At 33.9% G+C, this 5,773-nt stretch overlaps 1 pseudogene; it reads left to right on the top strand.

Annotated features, from left to right (window-relative positions):
• The first annotated feature begins 285 nt into the window (after positions 1-285).
• LOC125104496 (ubiquitin-conjugating enzyme E2 E3-like) lies at positions 286-904 on the top strand (annotated as a pseudogene).
• Positions 905-5,773: the final 4,869 nt, after the last annotated feature.

Raw genomic sequence — 5,773 nt, 5'->3', positions numbered from 1 at the left:
TGAACCAACCTGTCTGCAAATATTAATAGCCATACCCTTAAAAAATTATTATCCTTTAAAAAGTTCCTAAAGGGCATAATCCCCCCTACTTTTAATTTTCCAGACTTCTCAGCCCAAATCTCCTTGGCTTCTTTTTTTTTCCCCTAATCCCTCAACCCCCACTCCCAGCTGCCTGCATTTCCTTAAGGAATGGTTTTTTTCCACCCCTCTCTTTCTCCCACACTGTAGGACTATATGAATAGGCCAGATGAACAGTTGAATTTTCCAGGAAATAACTTCACCAAGATGCCCAATGATAGGTAAATATCTAATGATGATAACCCCAGCACCAGCAGTGGTAGTTCACATGCAGATCAGAGAGACCTCACTAATCGAGAGCCTGAAGAAAAAGAATAAAGAAAATCTTGTCACAGGGGAGGAGTGGCGGGGTGGGGGGGCAGGGGAGAACAAAACACCCAAATCTCTAGAAAAAGTGCTGCTGAATTATCTGCTAGTGTGAAGACTTCAGAAAGAGCTAACTGAGGTCATCCACATTCTTCCTCCCTACCGCCATCCTGGGGCTCAAAGAGATAACATTTATGAATGGAGATTAGCTGTATTTGGTCCACTAGGTTTTGTGCATGAAGGTGGTATGGTTTTTCTGGACATCACATTTTCATCCAATTATCTATTTAAGCCACCAAAAGTTACTTTTCACACCAGAATCTATCGCTACAACATCAATAGTCAAGGACCTGTCTAAATATCCTTAAATCTAAATATCCTTAAAGACAACTGGAGTCCCACTTCCACAATTTCAAAGATTTTGCTGCTGGCTTGTTCCCTTTGGCAGTCTGCAAATATTCAAGTTGGAAGCATTGCTTTTCAGTATTTGACCAACAAAGCAGAATATGGCAAGATATAGGCAACCTAATTCACATAATTTCTATGCAACTGGAAGGAATAGGGACACCTTCTTACTGTACTGCAAACTTTTTAATTTTATTTTTAAGTAATCTCTGCACTCAACATGGACTCAAAACTACAACCCTGAGATCAAGAGTTGCATGCTCTACTGACTGAGCCAGCCAGGTGTCCCTGTGCTGCAAATCTTTATAGCCTTTGCAGCATCAACTTCTGTTGTTAGGGAAGAAAAAATTTTCCTTCTACTACTCTAGGAGTTTTTTTTTTTTTTGGTCTGGTTTAATAATCGAATTAACATAAAACATCAATGGGAGAAAAACAAATTTAATTACATACATATGGAGATCCCATAAAAATATGAAACATGGAGATAAATCAGGCAGTTGAGGCTTATATGGCATCTTCACTGAAGGAATGTGATAGAGGCCATGGACTTCAAAAGGGAGGAGGGTGATTCACAGGATAAGAAGTGCAGATGTGTAGTAACTGGATGTTTGTCCTCCCATACAGATGAGTCATTCAAATAAAAAAGTTCTCTCTTGGTTATAGTTCTTTCTCTGGGTTAAGCCCCTTACATAAATTGTTTTAGGTAGTTTAAGGGAGAGGTAAAAGTTTTTCTTGAGTTTGCTGTGTCTTGATTGCCTTCAGCTCAAAATAGTCCACATGCCAAAGTAGCACATTTTGGGGAGAATTTTTCTGAACCCTCATAGTGTACATACTTCTTTTTTCTTCTTTTATCCCTTGAAGACTGAAATATTCCCCAAAAGGATAAATGTTATTAAGAGTAGAATTTTGTAGCTGTAGGTTTGCAAGTAGACATTTTAAACAGACTAGTCTTCATTCTTTGGGATATTGAAGTGCATATTGTGGTATACTAAGGATACTTGTCCTGAAGTTTATCATTGATATATGATATATATGATACTGATATAATCATTGATAAATGATTATAGTGCATTTTATATCCTATATTACACAAAGTTGTGTGTGTATTGTACTGCATTTTAATTTAATTTATTATTTGCATGAGGTTACAAAGATAGACATAGAGGTTCAGGGATAAGGTTATTTATAGTAAACGTCTATCTCTTTCTTTGTGGTTCATGCCGTTGGAAAAAACATTTTATCTTTTACTTATATCAACTTGTAATAAGAGAATGTTTTTTTACCCTTTGTAGCTCAGAGACCACCTGATGTATTATCTCAAACACAATAAATATGCTCCTGAAGGCAAAAAAAAAAAAATCTTAAGGGTTTTAACAACAGCTTTATAAAATACAGGATCTGAATGGCTATATTGTATTTGCTTCCTTGGATATTTATAACCTTATGAGAGGTTATCTATATTATATATTACCAGGAATGCCCATGTCCAGCACATATCTAGCACACAGTAGAAACCCAGGGACCATTTCTGAATAAAGATAGCAATCCCAGTTTCTCCTAATTAAAATAACCCATACATAGTTTTCATTCTAAAATTTTTCTGATTTTCAAGTTTTTTAATTGGGAAATGTGGAAAGGTAACTGAAGCTTTGAGATTCAACATCTGTTCTATAGGTATATTTATGATGTAACACATTCATTACTATCTCTACAGAGATTCTGCATACACATAATGAATATTTCATCATGTCTTTGCCTATACATTGAAAGTGTGAACAATTTTTTTAATGGCCTAGATTTCCTCTTTTTAAAATGCTACAAAAAATTCTGAATAGGGAAATTATACATTTTTATATCCAAAACAAGAAATGTTCACAAATTTTATTTTCTACAATTTAGAATATGTTGTATCCTATAGGCAAACAAGGTCAAGCTTATAATTTTCATAAATGTAATTTTGCAAATTTCATAAAAGCTAAAACTCCTTTTACTTAATGTAATGAACAGGTGATGGTGACATGCATAATGCAATTTTCACAAATGAAGGTAAATGTAAGTTCATATTTCTGTATTCAAGAAAAATATGAACTAACTCAATAAAGATGAGCAATATTAACCTTAAGGAGTTAATCATCAGAGTGAATGAGGGAAAATAGTATAATTAGCAATATCTGAAGGTAGTCATTAAGGTGAACCAAGGCACATAATATAGTTTGCAATATAATGTAAACAAAGCCAAAGTTCCCATAGCAACACAAACTTTTCTTCAATGTACACATACTGTATTTTGGATTACCAGTTAGAGTTCTAAATTTATAGTTTCTTATGCATATGTGTAATAAGGGTATGTCAACATGATTCTAAGAACAATTAGATTTATATATTCAGATTCAAATGTGTTTAAATTTGCAAGCCCCAGACTTAATTTTCTATATAGTTGACATCTACTAAAATTATTCTGGCATTCAAGGCAATGCCATGAAATTACATTTCTCTCACTCATGGCAATGTTTTTAAGTACCTTTATTGTTTAAGTTTGTATGTTTTAGGATACATGTATTATGTGGTGCATGAAATTCAATTTTTAAAATTTTGATGATTAAATTTAGTGGCAATAAAATAGAAAGTTATGTAAAAATAAGGATGTCTAATAGCCAACCATAAATTATTTCACATAAGTAACTATCATAAAACAATATTCTTTGCTCATCAGGAACAATTGTATTTTTATTCCTTTTGCAGAGAAAATTTTTTTCTTCCACAATTCCAGCTCAAGTAATCCACTCCATTATAGTTGTATCTTTACTTTGTTTTCCTTCTTTATAAAACAGGGCTATTTAAACAGGTACATTTACAAAATTCTTTATAATCATTTTTAAGCTTATCCTCATAACGTTTTTTGAACGTACCAGATTGAGGATAATTCTGATTAGTTGTAGTATATAAATGGAGAAAGAGGCAAATACCTAAGGTCACACAACAGTAACAAATGGACAAAGTAGTCACTCAGCCTACCAACTTTAAGCCTTATATTATAAAGGCAGAAAAATGGGGGGGGGGGGAATCTTGTGTTTAATTTCATATTCATATATTTTAGTCACCTAAATACAATCCTTATTTATTTTTGTTAAGAATTGATAATCTAATGTCTAACATATTCTGGAGAATTCTAGTATCTATTTCTTTTTTTTTTTTAAGATTTTATTTATTTATTTGACAGAGAGAAATCACAAGTAAGCAGAGAGGCAGGCAGAGAGAGAGGAGGAAGCAGGCTCCCTGCTGAGCAGAAAGCCCGATGTGGGGCTCGAACCCAGGACCTGGGATCATGACCTGAGCCGAAGGCAGCGGCTTAACCCACTGAGCCACTCAGGCGCCCCGTCTAGTATCTATTTCAAAGAGAAATTCAAGTCTTTGAGGTTTAAATTATTGACAGATTTTACTCATGGTAAAATGGAAAGAGTTTAAAAGAGGCTCAGTTTTACTAATGTATCTTTCCTCAATTCCAAGGCCCTCAAATATTTATGTCTTTTGAATTATATTATGATAGGGACAGAAGGATCAATCTTTAAGTGAAGATTAGTGTGAAGTTTCAAAATTAACCCTTTGGAATTCAAACTCAGTGTTGCATAACTGAGCATTTGGCATACGGGAGATAATATTATTTTCTTGTAATTTGAATGGGCAGAATAAAAATATAAAAATCTCACCAAGCTTTCCAGAAAACATAATTTGCATCCTTCAATTGGTTAAGATATTTTTATTTCATAAATACATTTATAAGAAGTCCAAGAAGCTGAAAACAAGGACAGGGTTAAAATTCCTCTTCAATTAAAAATGAACCAAAATAGGGACGCTTGGGCGGCTCAGTGGGTTAAGTATCTGACTTTGGCTCAGGTCATGATCTCAGGGTTGTGAGATCAAGCCTGGTCTTGGCTCCATGCTCAGCTGAGAGTCTGCTTCAGATGATCTCTCTCCCTCTCCTTCTGCCCCTCCCCTCACTCACACTCCTTCTCTCTCGAAAATAAATAAAATCTTTTTTAAAAAATGAAGCAAAATAAATAGTAAGAAGGATCATAGATGGCATTAATATTTTAGTATTTTCTAGCACCTAGACATGTTCTCATTGTGGTACAAATATAAATGGTTTCATTCATGTTGCTATTAAAGTGAAAATAAACGTGTCAAGATATAAATTTTAAAACAAAGATGTCCAATTTCGGGGGGGGAAATCATCCCTTTTGAAGATCATGATAAATATTCAAGTTTTCCTCATGAAGGTAATATTTTTTGTCTAAGTCAACATACTTTACCATTTTTAAACTTTTCTCATCATATTTTTGACAGCAGGTTTTCCAATTTTGACAGCTCTTTAAAAGTAATTTTAACAGCCGAGTGATTTCTCTTCTAAGCAAAGTCAGATTATGTGAAATGTCAATGTAAAAACTATACACTCTGACACATAATCATTTTTAGTTGAATTTACTTATTAATTTTGCTTGCTATTACTAATAAAACATAAGTGCTTAGCTAATTGTATTGCTTTTTGAAATGTTTTAAAAGTATTAAAACTGTATCCTTTTCACTACAAATGTCTCACTTTATCACAATTAGTTTCCCTTCCGAAAATGGAGAGGAGCGGGAAGTAGTAGTGGGGCTAGGTAGATAAAAGGCAGTTGAGAGACTGAGTAAAGTGGCTACTGTAAAGTAGAAATACAAGTCTGGATAGGTTAAACCAGCATGGAGTTGTATCCAAATCCCTGAGGACCTCTTAGAAAATATATGTCTTTCTCCTCTTACCCACATAGCCCTATATTCTCAACTTCCATTGCTGAGGTTCTGATATAATCCCAGGGCAGAAGGATGAGAATATCTTTTCACCTACCACCTGATTGAAAACCTCTGGAAACAATTTAAATAAAAACTGACAATTTTCTTGACTGAATTAATCCAGTTAATTTCCTCAGTCCTTTATTTCATAATCAAA

Source organism: Lutra lutra, chromosome 7 (genome assembly GCF_902655055.1).
Source record: "Lutra lutra chromosome 7, mLutLut1.2, whole genome shotgun sequence".
Taxonomy (NCBI): domain Eukaryota; kingdom Metazoa; phylum Chordata; class Mammalia; order Carnivora; family Mustelidae; genus Lutra; species Lutra lutra.
The sequence above is the reverse complement of the archived record's forward strand: the minus strand, read 5'-3'. Positions and strand labels throughout refer to the sequence as shown.